This window comes from Poecile atricapillus, chromosome 1 (genome assembly GCF_030490865.1).
Source record: "Poecile atricapillus isolate bPoeAtr1 chromosome 1, bPoeAtr1.hap1, whole genome shotgun sequence".
NCBI classification, from domain to species: domain Eukaryota; kingdom Metazoa; phylum Chordata; class Aves; order Passeriformes; family Paridae; genus Poecile; species Poecile atricapillus.
In genome coordinates, this window is record NC_081249.1 from 3,172,517 (window position 1) to 3,177,407 (window position 4,891).

General features: G+C 42.2%; 1 long non-coding RNA gene across 1 annotated transcript; it reads right to left on the reverse strand.

Moving 5' to 3' along the window:
- Window positions 1-1,457: 1,457 nt before the first annotated feature.
- On the reverse strand, window positions 1,458-2,426 carry LOC131591191 (uncharacterized). The gene is made up of 3 exons (XR_009280287.1): window positions 2,227-2,426; window positions 1,980-2,089; window positions 1,458-1,806 (listed from the first exon to the last, which is right to left on the reverse strand). It is a non-coding gene; the product is annotated as an uncharacterized LOC131591191 (long non-coding RNA).
- Window positions 2,427-4,891: the final 2,465 nt, after the last annotated feature.

Consider the following 4,891-nt stretch of genomic DNA (forward strand, 5'->3'; position numbering starts at 1 on the left):
TAGCACTTTGTGCAGGGAGAAAAATAATGAGGCAAAATGTTATTTTTTTTTTTTTTTCCTCTGAAAACTTTTGGGCATAAATATAAGGGAGTAATTTTCATCATTATTACTATTGTTGTTATTGTTGTTGTTGTTGTTAAATTGCTCCAAAAATACAGCAGTGGTCAAGCCTGAGCTGATGAGAATGAAAACAAAAAAAAACCTCTCAGTTTGCAAAATGTCTGTAAGGCCAAAATTCCCTGTATTCAGAGTCATGTGTCTGATTGTGTCCAGTCTGTCCAGCTGGGACCATGCTGAATCCATAGGAAAAGACCCCAGGAGCAAAGGGGCAGTAATAAAACAATCCCCATAAGTCACCAGTGAGTTATTTGTAAACACAGGTGGCTTTGAAAGAGAAGCTGAACACGGATGCTGAAATTTTCATGGATCTGGGAGTTTTCAGCTGCAGCTGCTTTGCTCCTATGGCATTGCACTCCCTGAAAATGCCAGCAAGGATTGACACCCCTCACCAGCTGCTGCCCCATCCACTTCCACACCCACTGCTGATTATCCAGGGCTGATTTTCCAGTCACTGGGCTCACAGAAACCCCCAAGAAACCAAATTCATTTTCTCAGTCTCACAACTTGTGCTCACAACTTTCTCCTCGAGGTGAACAGTGCTATTCCAGCACTCTGGTACATTGTCTTCCTTATGGATTTGGCTTTGACAGAGGGAACCTTTTCTTTCTGAAGAGAGCTCTGCCAGTGATAACCACAGCAATTCACATCCTGCCAGCCCTGGAGCAGCAAACAAACCAGCTGCTGCCTGTGCTTCGTATTTTCCCTCAACCCATTCCATAGACACAGATAAGGTGGGAAGAAAACATGGTAAATTGATTCTATTTTACAGGTAGAAAAGCAATTTATAACAAGTGGGGAATTGAGGGTGAGAGGAATGTGAGGCTTTTTTATTGAGAACAACTGCGAGTTTTGCTTTGCCTGCTTCAGGTTTGTTATCAGCGCTCTCAGAGCGCTGTCACCAAATGCCACTGGCTTCAAAACCAATGTGCTGCTTGCTACAACTGAGAAATAAAATAATCCTTTAAACTGGACACTGTCGCCTGGTTATGGATGTGTTGGTGATGGAATCTGCTGAGTTTTGAATCCCTGCCCCTGGTGAGCCTTTACCATCCTTGCTGAGCTCAGTGCAGCAGCACAGGTGGAATTCAGGTGGAAAGAAACCCTCATTTAGGGTACTCCCCACTTTTCAGACCTCGTGCAGGGGTCACTGCAGGATCATATCCTGGCCTCAGTCAAGCTGCAGTGAAAAACAAGTGCTCTGAGTCTTGCAAATTTTCTTGTTGGTGCATTTGAGTCTTTTCCCAGCACTGCAGGGTGTATTTGTGCAGAAAAGGTGGAGATGTGTGTTACCGCTGAAGATGAATAGATCACACGGACACAGGTCGAGGTGTGGTGAAGAGAAGAGAGAGTTTATTTTTTTCCCCAGGATTTATAGGCTCCTGACCACAGCCAGGGATTGGATGGTCAGGATAACATTTTCTCACTGCACTGGCTATGAGAGATGCCCATCACAAGACGTGTAACAGAAAGAATGTACACATATCTATGTTTACAGTTACTGTCCTGGGAAAGTCTTTAGAAAACCATGTCAGCAAGCTCAGAAGCTGAGTTTTCAGGGCGACAGATGTGATTTTTCCACCAATATTTGAGGTTGCATGTAGGAAGCAATCTTATCCTCTAGCTACAAGTCAATGCAGGAGGGAGAGTTCATGGAAAAACAGGTTCTTCATCCTCCACATGATTTGACTGAAAATGAGAGAAAAACCCCTCACTTCTACTAAAATATTACTCTTTCTGCTCTCCACAGGATGACACAGACACTCACACTTGCTGTAGAGAGATGAATCAGGAGGTAAAATAAGAAATAAAGAAATAAGGAGGTAAAATCAGAATAAAAATAATAGGAATAATTCATTCACCTGACTTGCTCCAAGCTCTGCTGAGCCAACAGAACTAAGCAGGAGGACACTGGGAGGTGCAGGTGCTGTTTTCTTTCCCCAGTTCTGCATAGACTGTGGAATTGCTGGCTCTGTTTACCCCATAAAAAAATGGAATAACAATATTTGAAAAGCCATTTAAAGTCCTCAGTAGTCTTAGTCCTGTAGCTGCTAAATAGGAATTTCTCTGGATCTTACCCAGCGTTTGAAGGTCCTAATAAAACCTCACCTCTGTGTGTGTTCTTTCCTCCTGTATTTCAAGTTCCTCACCATGAAATATGCCAGAGTTTTTCTGTGATTGAGGTCTGCCCCTGGTACAGGGAGCAGCAGACTCCTGTTTTTTTGTTCCAAATCCCAGTAAACCAGTGGAACTTGAAGCTGGGAGCAATTCACCTGGGAGCACAGCAGTCCCAGGTAATTAATTACTCTGTCTGTGCTGGATAATGAGGAAGGACAGCCATTTAAAACAATCTAGTTATTCCATAATGTCTGGCAAGGTTTGCAAATCTTGGTTGAAAATACACCAGAAAATGCTAAAATGAGGTGAGTTTCTCTTTCTTTATCAGTGCTGAAGAGTCAAGGAGTTTCAGTGTACTGCAGCATGTAAAATCCAGCCACAATCCCATCTTCCATGGGCAGGAAACATCCCTGGAAGGAAATTACACCCTAAAAAAAGAGGCATAAAACAATTCCTTTGAACACAGTTTGTTACTTCTCCTATATATTTATCTCTTCTTGCAAACCCTTCTGTGACATTAAATTTATGGGGTGCATTTTATTTAGATTACTGACCATGTCTCTCTACAGAGGCCACATCTTTACCAGTAGGGTAAAGGGTGTCAGAGAACATTTTCAGCTGCCAAAAATTTGTTTCCTGTTCAGTACAACTTTTAGAGCAACTTTCAGTCTCAGACAGATAGGACTCTCCAAAATCTTTTAGTTCCTGATAAATAATATATCTATTGAGAGCCTGAGAGTTCTTTAGTATGAATGTGACTGGTCCCTGCCTTTGGGTCCTGGTAGCTAAAAATAGTCCTGGGCACTTGAAATTTATCAGCACAGATGTACCAAGTGTTTTACACACACATATGTTCACCTTCTGGAAAAAGGGAAGAATGAATGTTAACTTTAAATCTTGTCTTTGCTCCCAGAAATTGGCAATTTTTGACCAAACTTGCTCTGTGTAGAGCTGCTCTTGCCATTTGGATCCATATGTGACAATGAGAATTGGTTTGTTAATCAAAGTGCTTTGGATTTAATGTCATGTCAGCTTCTCTGGCTTGGGAATTTGTGTAATTCAGTCCAATTTGATACAAAAGAAAGTGAATGCTTTGATAGAAATGGTTCTCTGAGGAGCAGAGCAGTGACAAACTCGAGTCAGGAGCTGTCTTCCTGCACAATGCCCAAACCTCCCCTTGCCACTGGTTCAGGAAAAACCTCCGTGCATTTTTGTTTTTTACAGAACAGCATCTGCCTAACTTTGATCTCTTTGGTTGACCAGAGACAAATCCAGACCTTCCTATGAGGGGAATCTTTGCTCCTCACTCACTCCTATTTCACTTCTCCTCTCTGCCAGAGTCTGCCAGTGCTCTGGGCATTTTGGGTTAAGAGAAAGATTAAATTGGGTTGAGTCTTTACCAGAGCATAGCCGCTGCTTTATGTGACTGCAGTGCCTGTGAGGACATGCCTAATCCTCACAGGATCCAGCCCTCCCTGTGGGAACCTGGGCAAGACTCCTGAATTTCTGTGTTCAGTCAGCTGGGATCAAACTGATTCCTGCTGCATGGATCTTAAAAACATGGATCGTGCTCGAGAGAGCTGCACAGCTTTTTAATGGAGACTGGAAAACATAGGGCATTCAGGGGTGTCTTGGTTTAGGGCAAATTTGGGAGAAATTTGGGATTATTCTAACACTTGTCTGCAAACCTGGAGCAAATCTATCACTCAGAAGCTTGTGGGTTTAACATTAATTACTCATTAACTTCTGGAGAATAATGAGTGAGCAGCAAACAAGCCAGATTACTTGGACAGAAATCATCTGTTAGCAGCACCAAGTGGATTTGGGAGCAGCACCATAAATATCTGGTCCAGATCATTAGATTAGAGATGGTTCTTTACAGAACAATGCAGAGGGGTGGGTATTGAAGGGGAAGTTTATGGAAGTTTATGACTCATTTTTGAGCGAGGTGGATTTTTTTTACTCTTAGAGCAACACAAATCTTAATAAGGGATTGCTAACTGGGACTGTTTCACTTCAGGTAAAGATAATATGCAATTATGTTTATAAAAGCAGAGGGATTAGCATTTTTTAATGAGTTACACTAAACTTGTTTTTATAAATTTTCTGTCTCCTTTCCCATTTCTGGTGGGAGTTCACTCTCTTTGAGATCTCCAGACTTCCCTATGCCTGCAAGAAATTTCCTGCTCTGCACTGACATTTATCCTTTTCTCAGTTTAATCTTTGGAAACCATTATAATCTCTAAGCGAAATCTGCACGAGGTAGGCCCCATTCCACCCAATTTTTTGCCAAACACCAAATAAATTTCTAGACCAGGCTGGTGAACTCCCACTGGAGTGCATGTGTTAATTAGGTGGAGTTAATTGCCCCTTGGAGTGCCCTGTCCATAAAGTAAGATCACTCATTTATGCAGTTAATTGGGTATTTTAGGTAAGAGAAGTCCCACCCAGGTATGGCCTATGAGTGGAAATTGCCAGCTAGGATGGCTCATTCTTCACCTTTCCAAAATATCCATGGAGCTGTCTGATCTCCAGGGACAGAAACAGGGATCTGTAAAGGAAGGCTGGAGGTTCAGCCCTTTTTTAAATTACTAAATTCTGCTTTTCTCTCTACATCCCTTTTCTGCCCCCAAATACGAGCCCTAAGAATAATGAG